The sequence below is a fragment of the Sorex fumeus genome, unplaced genomic scaffold (genome assembly GCF_029834395.1).
Source record: "Sorex fumeus unplaced genomic scaffold, SorFum_2.1 ptg000047l, whole genome shotgun sequence".
Lineage (NCBI taxonomy): Eukaryota > Metazoa > Chordata > Mammalia > Eulipotyphla > Soricidae > Sorex > Sorex fumeus.
Window position 1 is genome coordinate 42176771 of NW_026606104.1, and position 16519 is coordinate 42193289.

At 50.1% G+C, this 16519-nt stretch overlaps 1 protein-coding gene across 1 annotated transcript in view; it reads right to left on the reverse strand.

The window, feature by feature from the left end:
* Positions 1–7777, reverse strand: part of PAQR7 (progestin and adipoQ receptor family member 7) — a 30090-nt gene extending 22313 nt beyond the window's left edge. Inside the window, exon 1 of the mRNA XM_056123298.1 lies at positions 7676–7777. The gene's annotated coding sequence lies outside the window, so the exon portion shown is untranslated. The remainder of the gene's footprint in view (positions 1–7675) is intronic.
* Between the last annotated feature and the right edge of the window lie 8742 nt (positions 7778–16519).

The window sequence follows — 16519 nt, forward strand, 5'->3', positions numbered from 1 at the left end:
CTGCGTTCTCCTTTGAATACATCTTGCTTGTCTGTATCCTTGCTTGCGTATTTCTCTGAAGAAGATTGTGTTCTCTCTCGAACACATACTTCTCTTTCTCTCCTCTCACAATTTTCTAAATAAGTTTCAATAAAAACTGTGTCACAAACACACAGATAAAAGCTTAGTCCCATCTTTTAGATAATAAAAGACTGACCCTATTCACTATGTAGATCTGTTTATTCCTTCCAAATCATTCCCCTGATTCTCAGAGGAAAGTGTGGGTGGGACAGACCTCTGGTGTTATTCCTTATTTTTCTCTGTTTGGGGACCACACCCTGCAGAGCTCCTAGGTCATTCCTGCTGTGTTCTGAGGACCATGCAGGGCTGAGGATCAAACCTTGGGTTCCAGCATGCAAACACATGCTCAGCCCTTTGAGCTCTCTCCCTGACCACATCTCTGTCTCTTTTTATTTTTGGAACCGCCCCAGCAATGTTCAGGGCTGCCAGCACTATAGCCAACAGTGCTGTGGGGGAGGAATGTGGTGCCAAGAGGTTGAACTCAGGGCTTCGCGCATGCTAGGCATGAACTCCATCCCACTGAGCTAGCTCCCCTTTGATCTTTACAACAAACAACAAAGTAGGTAGGTATTTTTATCCTGCACACCCCCCTCACACACCCAGGCACAGCAAACATGCTCGATATGAGAATTCCAATTTGGGACCGGAGGAACAATACAAGATTTAAGGCACTTGCCCTGCATCACACCGACTGGCATTGATTCCCAGCACCACAAACAACCCCCAAGCACCTCCAGGAGTGATCCCTGAATCACTGGAGATGTGGCCCCAAAATAAAACAAAATTTAAAATTTGTTTGCCTGATTTCAAAGTCCTTTTCTTTCTTCCACATCACAACTTCTGGGCCAGACTGAGGTCATTGTCATCACTACAGCAAATATTTAGAGAGCGTCTGGTGACGAGGCAGGCGGGATCAGACAATCTGGGTGGACGAGAGACCCAGAGTTGGGCAAAGGGCAGGAGCGGGAGGGAAATGGGATCACTCAGCTGAGCTGCCCAGGCACCCAGAAAAGTCGATCTGGGGGTAAAGTCCCCTCTGAACTGCAGCTCAGCGGATAAGGGGCAAGATATGGTAGAGAGGTATCATTAATTCAGGCTGATAACTGATTTCCAAACTTGTTATTTTTTTCTTTCCAAATGAAGTCACCAGAGATTTTTGTTTTGTTTTATTTTGTTTGGACCCGAGTTCGATTCCTCCGCCCCTCTCGGAGAGCCCAGCAAGCTACCGAGAGTATTCGATATGCCAAACACAGTAACAACAAAGTCTCCAATGGAGACGTTACTGGGCCCGCTTGAGCAAATCGACAATCAACGGGAGGGCCTTTACCTTTACCTTTACCTTTACCTTTACCTTTACCTATTTTGTTTGGGGGGCATAGCCAGTGGTGCTCAGGGCTTACTCCTGGCTCGGTGTTCTGGAATCATTCTTGGCAATGCTTAGGCGACCATATTAGCCAACCCAAGGTTGGCTGTCTACAAGGAAAGTACCTCAACCCTGTCCATCTTTCTGGTTCCCAGAATTGTGTGTGTGTGTGTGTGTGTGTGTGTGTGTGTGTGTTTGTGTGTGGGGGGGGTGCCAGAAACTGAACCTAGGTCTCATCCACGCAAGGCGTGTGCCTCACCCTAGTCACATCTCCAGTCCTTAGCCAGTGATCCCTTAAGAAAATATGCCTGGAGCCCACCCCCAGGTCTTCTGATCTGATTCTCCATCAGAACGTCATGACCTGTGGCCATGTTTGTGGTCAAGACAGGAAGTGGAGAGGAGGGGTAGACAGCTCTGTGGAGAGGAAGTGGCAATGACAAATGTTCTTAGGACAGTGGACGACTGCAGACTGGCTCCTAGGAGAGAGATGAAGGACTGGCGGAGGGAGAGAAGAAAAGAGAACACACACACACACACACACACTCACTCACACACACACATACACACTGCCACCCCAGGCAGGCCATGCAGGGAGACTGAGTCTATTTTTGGCCACCACCTGTCTGTGGGAACAATTCCTTCCCCTCTGGGCTTCCGTTTTATCCCCCTGGAAAGCAGGATTGAGCTTGATTGACCCTGGGCAGAGGCTGCTCTGGGCTTCAGGGCAGGACGTGTGTGCAGACCCCAGCTGGCTGCACCTCCCATCTGCAACATCTCCTCAGTGAGGCTCCCTGGGTGCTCTCCTCTGGGCAGGGGGCAGGCAGTTTCCTCTGAAGCCCAGACACTCCACAGACTTTGTGGAAATTTCCTCTGGGCCCTGCAGCCCAGCTGGGGGGAATGTGGCTGTCCTGCAGCTTTCTGTGGAAATTTCCACTCTGCCCTGACAGCTGGTACAGGATGCTGTGGGGAGCTGGAGGTTAGGAGAGATGAGGGAGGGAGGGATGGGGGCGCGGAGAGATGGGGTTGGGGAGATGGGGAGACAGCTCTTCCCAGGCCTCGGGGCTGGCTGGCAGTCTGATAAGCAACTGTGGGCCTGCAGGAGGGTGTGCTGGGCTGAGGGACAGACAGGCCAGACCGTGTGGCCTCTGTGGGGGAGGGAGTCCATGTGCTGCCAGGAACAGTGTGAGGAAGTGGGGAGCCTGGTGGCTGCCAGGAGGGGGAGCTCAGCGGGGGACTTTGCTCCTGGGATTATTAGGAGACCAGCTTGGCTGACCCCCACCCCCCTCCAGGGAGAGCGGAAACCATCACATTAGTTTCCTGTAGACCTGACCAAACTGGGGCCTCTGAGTGACCCTTGGAGCTCTGCCCAGTCCCAGTAAGTGTGTATGTGGGGGGGGGGGGGCAAAGGGGAGGTGACAGGTCCTGACATTTAAGCCCTTCCCCACCCGCACACTGGCTGTCACACTGGCTGCCACACTGGCCTCCCATCTCTACAGGGCTACAGGGCAGCCTGGGGTGACTTGCCTGGCCACGGGGATACCAGCACCTGTGTGTCCCCTGCACTCCCTGCATGGCCCCTGCTCTCCCCGTGTGGATGCACATGGACATCAGGAAGCAGAAAGACATGAGTGAGGACAATCGTCAACAGGACATGATCTCTCCCCTCACTTGCTGTCACTAGCGCTTACTCCTGCGATCGGGGTCATGTGTGGTGCTGAAATATTCAGGGAAGGGGAAAGCATGGTAAGGGGGACAGAATATTTCAGGCAACTCCAGTTTCACCCGGTGTATGTATTTGGCCTGGTAGTTATGCTCGAGCATGAACTGCTCCCGCCAGAACCCTCAGGCCAGTGTCTCCCGGAGAGGCATAAGGAGGTGGCAGGGGACATTCCCCTCAGCTGTCTGCTGACCCACCAAGCCACAGCATGGACTCACCCAGCAGTGCCCAGCAGAGCCATTCTCCTGGTTGGCAGGGATCAACCTGCATGCTGCGGACCCCCCAACGGTGCCACCTCTAGCAGAGTGTTTGGGGGGCACCTGCATCATGCTTCAGAACTTAGTCGAGGGGCTGCGGAGGGATGACAGGGTTAGGGCACTTGCTTTGCACACGGCCGATGCTGGTTAGGTCTCAGCACCACATATGAACCCCGAGCGCAGGAGTAAGCCCTGAGCACAGCGGCCCTTGGTTGAAAAACAGGATTGAGTCATAAGTTCTTTCGTGACGCGTCACAAGACCCCGACCCCAGGAAGGAGAGCTGACGGTGGAGGAGCTGACACAGGACCCCTCACTGCCAAGGGTACTGTCAGGGCCGGAAGCTCACACCCTCTTCCAGGGAAAAATGGGGCAGGGCAGGCAGCGGGGGCCCCCTCAGCCAGGTACCGTGACCTGGAACCCGTTCGGTCAGTATCTTCACGATGCTCACAAGCCACCAGCACGCCAGTCCAGACTACAGCAGTGTGACCCCTGCTAATGTCCCCATGTCTCCAACCTCAGCCGGCTCATTGCTGATCTCTGTCGGGGTGCTCTGCTCAAGAGGCCAGGCTGCCCCTTGGGCCACCTAGAGTTTGGGGCAGAGGGAAAATGCCAGCTCTTTCTCCCTGCCCACCCGGCTTGGTGCAGGACCCCCAGGACAGCTCACTGCTCTGGTTCTGCCCTCACAGATCCCATGGATGTGACCAGTCCCGAGTTTATCATGATTCTCTGGAACCTCATCCCCACAACTGGCAGCTCTGGATGGTCAGAGCCCCTGTGAGGGACGATATCTCGATTTCTTCCTCTGCTTTTTTTAAGTGGAGGCAGAGGTTGGGGACAGGGGGACTCTTCTCAGGGCTGCGAGTCCAGGGCCACCCCTGGTGATACTCGTCTGGCTGTGCTCGTCTGATGGTTCGGCCTTCGGGCTGGGTCAGTAGTGCTGGGAGATAACAGGGTCACCCTGAGTCACTTGGGTGTGAAGATGGACTCAGAGCCTCGCATGTGCTAGGTGCGTGCCCCAGCCCCTCTTCTGCGATTGCATGTGGCAAATCCCTGCACTGGAGCGGAGAACCTGACTTTAGAGGCTGTGGCAGAGCAGGGCAGGGGCTGGTGTGAGGACTCCCCTAAAGAAGTCTGTGAGTGAGGGGTCTGAAGGGTCTGGGGAAGGAGGCCCGAGAGGAGAGGTGGGAGCCTGCCAGGCTTGTCCTTCTACTCTCAGAGCACTGACGGGCCTCCTCCCTCAGATAGGCACCTCCTGTGTGAGTAGAACCCCATTGTTATCATTCCAGCATTCCTTGCATCCCTGAGTGCTGGGAGCGCCCCACATATCTGCCCAGGGCCTGCCCTGCTCCCCAGGGGCTGCTAAGTCAGGGCTGAGCTCCTTGTCCTGACTGACAAAGTCTTGCATGACCTCACAGTTTTGTGCCTTTTTTGTGTGGGGTCGGGTCACACCCGGCGATGCTCAGGGGTTACTCTATGCTCTGCACTCAGGAATTACTCCTGGCAGTGCTCAGTGGGAAGGTGCTCAGGGGACCATATGGGATGCCGAGAATCAAACCCAGGTCGTCTGTGTACAAGGCAAATACCCTACCCACTGTATTATCACTCTGGCCCAACTTTGTGCCGTTCTATAACCCAAGAGACTGCCATGCCTGTGTGTTGCCACCTGGCCTCTTTCAGACCTCTATTCGCTGCTGCCTTCTGGGTTTGAAACACCTACTGTTTTTTTTTGGTTTTTTTTTTTTTTACCAGCTCAACTCCTTTGAGACTCAGCTCAGCTCAGGTGCCAAGATTCCTCCAGGAATCCCTCCCTGACTACTGCCCAAGATCTGACTTGATTGTGTCTAGGCTTATTGCTTCTTTTGGCCCCTTTCATATTGTACCAGCACCCATCATGCCATGACACATGTTACTTACTTGCCTCCCAAGCTTCCACCTCTGTTCCCTGACTTGTTCTGTATTCCTCATACATAGTGAAGAAAAGTCTTCTCAAAATATACAGTGAGTGAGTGGCAGATATCAGGCTAGTGAAGTGCTTGAAGCAGACAGAAGGGCAAGAGAGTTAGCCCCTTGACTGCCCTCCATCAGGAGAAAAGGGAAAGCAGGAATCGGCTCTTCAAGCAAAAACCAATAAAGAGCTGGGGGAGAGACTGTGAAATTGATCCCTGGAAGGAGAAGAAGAAGCTGTGGAGCTTCTGGAGGCAGAAAGCACTGGGTTCAAGTCCCACACAGCCTGCTATCTAGCAAAAGTTGCTTATTTGCCTTTCTACAGAATGAAGAAGAATAACACATCCAGGGTCAGAGCCATAGCACTATGGGTAGGGCTCTTCCTTACGCAAGCTAACCCAAGTTCAATCCTTGGCATCCCATATGGTCCCCACAGCACCACCAGAAGTGGTTCTTGAGTGCAGAGCCAGAAGTAGGCCCTGAACATGCCAGGTATGACCCAAATACAAACTAATAGCACATCCTTCATTGAGAGCGGGAGCGACATAGTAACTGGTTCATAGAAAACACTGGAGAACTGTGTTGACTTTCTTTTTATTTTTTGGTCACACCTGGTGGTGCTCAGGGATTACCCCTGGCTCTTTGCTGATGCTCATGCATCCCTCCTGGCAGGGCATGGGGGACCATCTGTAGAGCCAGAGACCGAATCTGTATCTGCCATGCAAGTGCCCTTTCACGAAGTTATATTGCTCTGGTCCCAAACTATGTTGACTTTTAATTTGTGGCATAGTGTGTGTGGGTAAAGCAGCCTGTGAGAGCAGACATACCACCTTCACCAACTTTGGGATCGTCTGGAAGTCAGACGATCTTTCTATTTTATTTTTCCTTTTTGGGTCACACTAGGCGATGCACAGGGGTTACTCCTGGCTCTGCACTCAGAAATTACTCTTAGCAGTGCTCAGGGGACCATATGGGATGCTGGGAATTGAACCCTGGTTGGCCACGTGCAAGGCAAACTCCCTACCCACTGTACTATCACTCCAGCCCCCTTTTCAGAATTTTCTTTCTTTTTGGAGGTCCTCTTTCTAGATTATTGAAACAGCTCAGTCATCCAAAGGGTAAATTCCTTGGGGAAGGCACTATTTTTGGGTTTTTGGTGGGAGGAGATTCATACTAAGCAGTGCTCGGGGCTTACTCCTGGTTCTGTACTCAGGAATCACTCCTGGAGGGCTTGGGGAACCATATGGGGTGCCGGGGATCAAACCCTGGCCAGCTGTATTCAAGACAAGCACCTACCTGCTGTACTAGTTTGCTGGCCCCAAGAGCAGGCACTTTTTTTTCTTTCATTTTTTATAATTTTATTTATGAATCACCGTGAGAGCAGTTACAAAGCTTTTGGGTTTAAGTCTTGGTCATACAATGAAACACCCGTACCTTCACCAGTGCCCATTCTCCACCACCAAAAACTCCAGTATACCCACATCCTAAACCCTCCCCCTACCTGTGGGGCAGATGATTTCCACATTACTTTCTCTCTACTTAGATTACATTCAATATTTTGACACCAGACCCACCATTATTATTTGAGATTTTACCCCAACACTCAAATCTGCTGAAAAGGCAACACTAGGAAATTTGTTTTCTATTGCTGGTTATGAATAACATATGGTGTCTTGTGGCTGCAGTAGTGGCTGCGCGATTTTGAAATTCCGAAGTTTTAACAATTAAATCTGGAGGGATTTCTGCCAAAACCTGCTGGTTTCCGAGGTTTGTTCCTGAGTCTCTGGGATCGTGGCTGTTAAACAGCTTGATCTGGAGCCAGAAAGGTCGTTCATGGGCGGCGACTCGGGGTCTTGTTGGGACCTGGAGAAAAGGCCGGCTCCACCCCCATCCTGTGAGGGCAGGCACTCTTGTCTGTTTTCACTGCTAAATCTCAGTACCCAGCATAGTGCCTTCTACATAGTAGATCCTCAATAAATTTTTCCTGGGTTCAGTGATTGACCAAATTCTTAGTTTCTTCCCTAAAAACTCAACCAAATAGCACAGGTGTGAGATAGACTGGAGAGATGGTACCTGTGGTCAATTATGCTTCGATCCCAGGAACCTTATTTGAGCACTGCCAAGAGTAAACCCTGAGCACTGCTGATTGTGACCCCAAATCTTGATATAACATAAAAAGTTTTTGAATAATTCGAATTGTAATTGAATAGTCCAAGTAGTACATTATTTGTTCCTGACAGTTTACCAAACATTTTTCCAATCTGAAGAAAAGAGAAAAAAAAAAAGGAACCTGAGAGAGAGAAAAGGAGGTAAGGTATTTGCTTTGTGTTCACCAACCTCAGTTCAATTCCCAGCACCACACATGGTGTGCCATGTACCACAGGAGTGAGCATAGAGCCAGGGGTCAGCCTTGAACACAGCTGGTTGTAGATCCAAACCCCTCCCTCAAATAATAAAGTAAAATAAAATTTCTTTAGAAAAACCTCAACTCAGATGCAACATGATTCCATTAGCTTTCAGCAGCAAACAATGAAAAGCCATAAACAGTGACTTAAACAAGTAAAACGTTTAATTTGCCTCCCACAAGAAGCATGTGGGAGGCAGATGGGTATGTCAACTCTGATATTTTCAGGGACTCAGGCTCCATTAGTCTCCGCGGCTAGCATCTCATCACGTGGGTTTTACTCTTACGATCAATACACTGCCTCTAGGTCCATGTCCCCATACAGATTGCCACCTCCCTTCCCAACACCTTCTCCCCAGTCCTCTTCATCTGAGCACCTGGCACCTCTGCTCACTCCCAAGGGCCATCCATCATTCCGTATCTGCCATCCAAGCCATGTTGGCTCCACAGTGAGTTTGATCTTAAATCTGACCTTGTCTCTCGGTTCAGGTCAGGTCGCCACCCCTAATCCTAACACCCACTCTCCTTTATAGGAGGAAGGATAAAAAGACTGTTTACAAATACAACTTGCCTATACAGCTCCCTGCTTATAGCCCCAGGTACTTTACATCTTACACAGAACATAATGGAACCTCTTTGGCCCCAGGCTTGCAACACTGTCCACCCTCTTAGCACCAGAACCCCTGCTGTTTTAACCAGCCAGAAACCTTGTTTATACTCCTCCTCACACCAGCTGGTTCTGCTCTTGGGCCTTTGGATCAATTGATTTTCTCTCCTAGGAACTCATGGTCCCCTGACACACTCACGGCTTATTACATCACCACCTGCATTTTCTCCTTGACACTGGGCATTGTCTTGCTTATTGTCTCTCTTATTATTGCTTAATGTCTGTCTCTTGCACCAGGAAATAAACTTCTGAGATCGTGAGCTTGTCTGCCTTTGCACAGTGCACCCTCAGGCTCCCAAACAGCATCTGGCATGCAAGATGATGCAAAATGCTTGTTTTCTGAGGACAAATGAAAGCATGGAGAGGCTGGTTTGGAACAGGCCTTCCAGAGCTCTTGGACATTTATTTAAAGAGGAAGGAGAAGAGAAAGGAGAATGGGCGTAGGGGACGCAATACTGAGTTGCAAGCCAGAAACCAGAAACAACCATGCATCTCTCTCCCCACCAACACACAAATCTTCCTCCTGGACTGCACAGTTCTACCAGAAGGAGCAATTGGGAGGGCAGAAGTCAGAGCCCATTTGGGAAAACAGGAAGGAGGGAGTGAGCAGCCATCATCCTGAACCCAGTGACTTTGTCAGAATGAATTGGCCTATTGAGGGCTGGTGTTGAGAGTGCCACCTGCTGGCCTTGCCTCTGACTGGCTTAAGGGTCAGGGGACAACTAAACCTATTTCCTCTGTTATTTACTCCACAGGGAACTAACTTCCTTCCTTTCTTTCCCTTCCTTCCTTCCTTCCTTCCTTCCTTCCTTCCTTCCTTCCTTCCTTCCTTCCTTTCTTTCTTTCTTTCTTTCTTTCTTTCTTTCTTTCTTTCTTTCTTTCTTTCTTTCTTTCTTTCTTTCCTGTGGGGCAGGGGAGACACACCTGGTGATGCTCAGGGGTTACTCTGCATTCAGGAATTACTCCCAGCGCGCTAAGGGGACCATATGTGATGCCAGGGATTGAACTCAGGTCAGCCGATATAGGCAGGCACCCTACCCACTGTGTGCTCTTATTGCTCCAGCCCCACAAGGGTGTTTTCAAGATTGAAGATGGAGTTAGTAAAATGTTTAAACACTGCATGGCTACAGCTCTCAAACAAGCTTAGCCTGCTCATCCCGCAATCCCCAAGCCTGGGTTAGGCGGTTCACTGACACCCAGTCAGACTCAGTCCTCAGGCACCCACTTTACAGATGGGTGGTTAGAGGCCCAGTGCCCCTGAAGAGCTAATGCAGCTGACCTTAAGCCCCATTCTGTGTGGCTGCCAGCACTGCCCTGCGTCTGTCTGAGAGCTAAAAACCCAGATGGGAGTGATAGTATAGCTCTTGCACTGCATGTGGTTAACCCTGGTTCAGTCTTGGCGTCCTATATGGTCCCCCAAGCTGGCCAGGAGTGATCCCTGAGTACAGAATCAGGAGCAATCCTGAGCACCGCCAGGTGTGACCACAAAACAAAGCAACCTAAAAAACCTGTGCTTGGAGTCCCACTCACTGGTAAACTGTGCTGGCAAGTCGTTTCTCTGATCTCAAATTCTTCCTCTTGAACTGGAGAGATAGTACGGTAGGTAAGGAGCTTGTCTCACATCCAGCCAACTTGGAATTAATCTCTGACACCCCATAAGCACTGCCAAGAGTTATCTGTGAGCACAGAGCCAGGAGTAAGCCATGAACACCACTGGGCATGATTCCCCCAGCCCCAAAAATAAAGCAAAACCATTGTTTTGTTCTTCTACATTTTAACTTTATTATTATTATTATTCTGCTAGAGGTGGAGGGCAGTGCTGAGCATTGAACCCAGGGTCTCACACATGTGAGCCAAGTGCTCTGTTGCTAACCCATGCATCAACCCAAGTTTTTAACTCCAGACAAGGAGGGGTAGGCCCAGGGTTGCTGAGGGCCCTTCCAGTGGGGGCCGACATTCTCGGGATTCTAAACAAACGCCTCCACAGGCTGAGTCAGGGGGAAAGTCTGCCAGGGAGCCCTCAGCCCTTCTAGGGAGCGTCCCACACTAAGCAGAGCCTGGCCATCCTTTGGAAAGTGTGGTTCAGCCCTGCACGTCTCGGGCTCTGGGATCCTGGGCCTCTGCCCACCTTGCTCTCTATGGATCGAGCTCAATGATTTGAGGAAATGAAATCAGACAGTGTATCAAGCCTATTTGCCCCCAACCCTGGAGGCTTTGTGAAGTGACTGGTCAACTTAAGGCCAAAGTACTCAAGCAGACTTAAAATAATCTTGTTTTCATCTCCCAAGAATTTACTCTTGCTCAGTAAAATTAAAGTCATGTACTAGTTAGTGAAACATTGTGCAATGTTTCCTAATATTGAGATACTGCTTAATGCCCTTGAGCTACTTCATACTCACAAATGGTACATTAAGTCAGGAGAATTTGAAGGGTGCATGCTCTGCATGAAGGAGGCCCTGGGATTGGCTCTCCAGCACTGCAGGGATGACTCCCCAGCACCACCAGGGGTGATCAATTACTGAGCTACTGAGTCAGAAATAGCCCCTGAGCACCACTAAGTGTAGCCCAAAAGCTCCAGAAGGGGGTTTTTCCTTTACATGTTATACACATAAAAATGTATATTTTGTATAGACATATAAAATACATAGACATATTTTTAAATACATATAAAATTTTTCAATTTTCATCTAGTTTCCTTTCACAGCCTCTCCTCCCACTTCCCATCCTTCCCTCTGCCATCATTCTGACGACAGGGGTTGTGATCACCAGAAATTGCTTGGATGCAGAGTGCAAGCCTCAGCTCGATGGGGTACCTTCTTCCTCTCCCAGTCCAGTCCTTCATTTTATATATATAAAGAATATAGAATATATAAACATACATCACTGTCACTGTCCTCCCGTCATTCATCGATTTGCTCGAGCGGGCCCAGTAATGTCTCTATCATGAGACTTGTTGTTACTGTGTTTGGCATATCCAATACATCACAGGCTCTGCCGGGTGGGCGAGGTTCTCTCGGTAGCTTGCCGGGCTCTCCGAGAGGGGTGGAGGAATCGAACTCGGGTCAGCCATGTTGGCTGCGTGCAAGGCAAATGCCCTACCACTGTGCTATCGCTCCAGCCCACAAACATACATAAATATATTTCATATGAAATATATCTGTCCACACTGTCCTCCCATTGTTCATCGAGTTGCTCGAGTGGGCCCAGTAACGGCTCCATTTTGAGACTTGTTGTTATTGTGTTTGGCATATTGATTCCTCCGCCCCTTTCGAAGAGCCCAGCAAGCTACCGGGAGTATATTCAATGAAATATATAGGATATAAATATATGTTTTTGTTTCTTTTTCAGTGAAGCAAGGTAGTTTTTTGTTGAATGAAACTGGCTTAGAAATATGTGAGGGGAGAGGGAGAGGAAATACATGTTTAAGGTGGTGGGGACTGGTGTGATAGCACAGCGGGTAGGGCGTTTGCCTTGCATGTGGCCGACCCGGGTTCGATTCCCAACATCCCATATGGTCCCCTGAGCACCGCTAGGAGTAATTCCTGAGTGCAGAGCCAGAAGTAACCCCTGTGCATTGCCGGGTGTGACCCAAAAAGCCAAAAAAAAAAAAAAATAGAGCACAGACTTCTCCAAAGTGGAAAAAGCAGAGCTACAGAGGCAAGCAAGCGGGATCCATGTGTTCAGGGCAGAACACGGCCCCGAAGACGAGCCTGTCTGTCATTTTTTGAGCTGGACTCCTGATCTCACTGGCAGGCTGACGGTGCTGTTGTCATCCTTGCCTGCTCTGTGCCCCAGAGAGCTGCAGAGTGCACGTGTCGCCGTGAGGGGGCAGCAGCTTCCAGAACCTGCTGACTGCGTCAGGATGGGGAGAAAGGCCCGGGTTGCCAGACCCCAGGGATTCCTCAAGATAAATCCAAAATCAGATTTTCAAGTGGAATTAACTGTCATCTAATTTAAAACTCTAAAACACACCCTGGGCTGAAGACAGCATGCCTGCGGACAGAGTCTGGCTGTCTCCCAACCTAGCCGTGCCTTTCTGCTGCCTATCTGCAGAGCTGGTGCACAGCCTCATTTGCTCCTCAGAGAACCAGTCCCTACATTTAGGGTCTACCCAGGGCAAAGGTAAAGATGCCTCAGGGTGGACCAAAGAGTGACTCACCCTCTCAGATCTAGTCTGGCAAGAATTCATTAATGCTGTGTGCCAGGCTTCTGTTCCCCACTGGATCTCCCTGAGGTTCTGGCCTCTCAAACCAATTATATTTATATTTTATATATTTCATATTAAATGTATGATCCCCCTGATCTCCCCATCCTGTGAGGATCTGGTCTCTGTTCTTGGGGGTCCTTTTTCTATCTGGAGGCACGTCTGTAATGACTGCATGGTGATACTTGGGGTACACAAGAACCTGCTGCATAGCTCAGGGTGGAGAGTTTGGAGTCTCTTTTCACTGCCTCTTTCAGTTCTGTCCCAGGAGGGCAAACCATCTGTGTCCGGTGTCTTTATTGCTCATGAAATGGGCATATCATTATCATAGCATAGTGGGCTGGAGCGATAGCAGTGAGCTGGAGCGATAGCACAGCGGTAGGGCGTTTGCCTTACACGCAGCCAACATGGCCGACCCAAGTTCAATTCCTCCGCTCCTCTCGGAGAGCCTGGCAAGCCACCCGTGACGTATTCGATATGCCAAACACAGTAACAACAAAGTCTCCAATGGAGACGTTACTGGGCCCGCTCAAGCAAATCGATGAACGGGAGGACAGTGACAGTGACAGCATGGTTCCTGGCATAAAGATCATGCAAATAATTGTTAGCTGTGGGGAGTGGGATTACAAAAAAAAATAAAATAGCTGCTCTGTGACATACAGAGTGAGAGCACGTCAGAAGCTTACTGGGAAGAGACAGAGAGATAGGGTGCTTGCCTTGAACGCAGCTGATCCGGATTCAATTCCTGGCAATCCCTGGCAATGCATATGATCCTCTGAACGCAGCCAGGCGTGACCCCTGAGTGCAGAGCAATGGAGAAAGAACTGGGTGTGTCACAAAAACAAAAAAGTTTATTGGGGAGTCCTCCTCCATACTCTCTACCCTTGTCAGGCAATACTGGGGCTTTTGCCAGAAGCCTGGCTTGTAAGCCAGGCCCAGGGATTGCTCAGTGCCTCTGTGCCACCATGCTAGGGCAGACCCATGACATCTTACCAGTCTGTTACGTGGGGGTCCTTGCCCAGCCTACTTGGTGCTCAAGGAGGCAGAGTTTTAACCATACTGAAAGAAGGCTGGGCCTTTCTGGCCTGATCTACTCCCTCCACAAGGAGGTCGCTGCATCTTGGAGTGCCTCAGATCTTACATCAAAGTTTTCAAACTGTGGGCGCCTACCTAAAGCAGGTCAGAGAAGGGTTGGAGAGACAGTAGAGTAGGTAGGGCTGCTGTACTTGCACAGACAACCCAGGTTTGATTCCTGCTACTCCACAGGGCCTGCTGAGCCTGCCAGGAATGATCTCTGAGCAGAGCTAGAAGCAAACCCTGTGCACCACCAGGTGTGTCCCAAAACACACACACACACACACACACACACACACACACACACATCTGTGTGTATATGTATATAATATTTTAAAAATAAAAATGATAGGGTCTGGATAGTACAGTGGGTAGGGTACTTGCCTTGCACATGGCCAACCTGGTTTGATCCCTGGCATCCCATATCCCCCCAGCACTGCCAAGAGTAACTCCTGAGTGCAAAGTTAGGAGTAATCCAAGCATTCATTGCTGAGTATGGTCTCCCCCAAAACAAAATTATAAATAAAACCAGTGAGAAAATCTCCCGTGTCCCTAATAATATGGCAGAGGCGTCCCTGACACAGCAACCCGCACCCAAGTGAGGGATGATGCAGACAGCAGGCTTGAGTAGCAGCCATGCTTCTGACCTGACCTCAGCACCCAGGCAAATTCTCAGTGACTATCCATGGTCCCTTGTCTCCAGAATCTGCAACCTCATTGGGGTTAGTCTTGGCTTGAAAGCAAACTTCTAGGGCATCAAATCCAATCCCTCCCCGAGGGAAGATACTCTGAGCAGGGCTTTCAGCTTTCATCTGCTCCAAGTCATCTGCTCAGAACACAGCGCTCAAGGAGGCTGTGAGACCATGATCTGATGCAGCAGGGCAGATTTCCCTGAGGCATCAGAACATCCCTGGTAATCAGAACTCCCCACTGGAAGAATGGCAAGGAAAAGGAAATCCATTACTATAATGGGTGTTGAGTGGGGCAAGGTGGTGATAGCTGTTCAAGTCCCTTTGAAGGAGAAAGCACTGGATGAGCCTGGGCACTGAAGGGAATTGCTCAGGATATGAGGGGACTTGAGCTGCCCCCGCCTCAGTGTTTCTTTTGCAGGATGGGAGCCAGAGGACCTGGGTAGAGCCTGACCAACTTAGGGACTTAGGTCAGTAAAGCTTCTCTGTGCAGTCCACTGTCACGCTTCTGCAGGGCATCACAAAATGCCTGGGTTCATACCAGATTGCTCAGGAGGGGCTGTCTTTCCTCTCTGAAGCTTCTCAGACTACTGAAGTCTGTGGTTACTCCCCCCACCCTCCAAACCCCATAGCACACTGGATTCTACAGCTGGTGGACAACATACTCTATGCTCCTTCCTCCTCAAGCGTCAGCCTGTCAAGTGCAAGGCTCCACTGCACCTTTCATCACTGAGACCGCGGAGATGTGTCTAGACCAATTGGCCAAAGTGGGCAATACCACCCCGCAGGGGTTACTGAACAATCGGGGGGGGGGGGGGAGGGGGTGGACAGGGACAATAGTAGCTTCTCGTGCAATGTGGGATACTTTGCTCACTTAAAGAAGGTAGATTTCTGGGGCCAGAGCAATAATACAGCAGGTAGGGTGGTAGGGGGCTTGCCTTGCACATAGCTGGGTTTGATCCCCTGCCATATAAAGTCCCCCAAACCCCATCAGGAGTGATCCTGGAGCACAGAGCCAGGAGTAAGCCCTGAGTACTACTGGGTATGGCCCCCAAACCAAAATAAATGGAGATTTCTGAAGCTGGAGTTAGTACAGGGTGTAAAGTGCTCACCTTGCATTCAGCTTACTCTGGTACCACATATGGTCCTCCTGACACCAACCTGTGACCCAAGCAGAATCAGGAATAGTCCCTGGGCAATGCTGGGTGAGGCATATGGCTCCCAAACAGTTAAAAAAATTAAGAAGGAAAAAGGGGACAAGATAGTTTAGGGAGTAGGGCGCTTGCCTTGCATGCAGCTGACCCAGGTTCTATCCCTGACACCTTATATGGTCCCCCAAGAGCCATGAATGATCCAAGTGTAGAGCCAGGAGTAAGTCTGAGCACAGCAGGGTGTGGCTCAAAAACCAAGCCAAACCCTTTCCATCAGGGAGTGATGTTTCTTTCCTGGAAAGAGCTGGTATGCCAAATAAGTTTGGGAACTTCTGGTCTAAATACTAAAAGGTGGACTTAGGGGTGGACTGGAAAGCTACCTTCCTCAAATACACCTTCTCCCCTAAAGCCAGTTAATCACTGTTTAAGCACAAAGGCCTTAGGAAAAGCCCCGCCCTCCCATTTTCCATTCAGCCACAGGGGGCAGCATGCAGTCCTGACAGTGCTCAGGCTGCAACAAGCACCTCAGCGTACAAAACAAGATGCCTAGGCTGAGGAGAGCCACAGATGTACACTCCCAAACATTCTGAACACCCCCTGCAGCCTTCCAAGTTTCATGCAAAATACTGTGGAATGGAGGGTACTTAAACTTAGCTCAGCCTTCTTGTTATCCAGGAGAAAGTTGAGGCTCAAGACTCAACTCTTCTCGTTTCTTCAACAAGCTGAAGTGAAACAGGAGAACCTGGGCTTGTGGTCAAACTGTGCCCTTTCAGCCTGGTTGCACAGCTCCAAGAGGCAGGTGCCAGGACTCACTGGTTTTAGTGGTGTCTGGAGGCTCCTGGCAGTGCTCAGGATATCACATGGTGTAAGGGAAAGAACTTGAAGCTTCTGCATATACAGCATATGTGTTAACGCTTTGGCCCTCTCCAGCCTAGAGGATCTTTCTGATGCTAAATCAGGGCCACACCTTGGGTTATATCACTGGGGC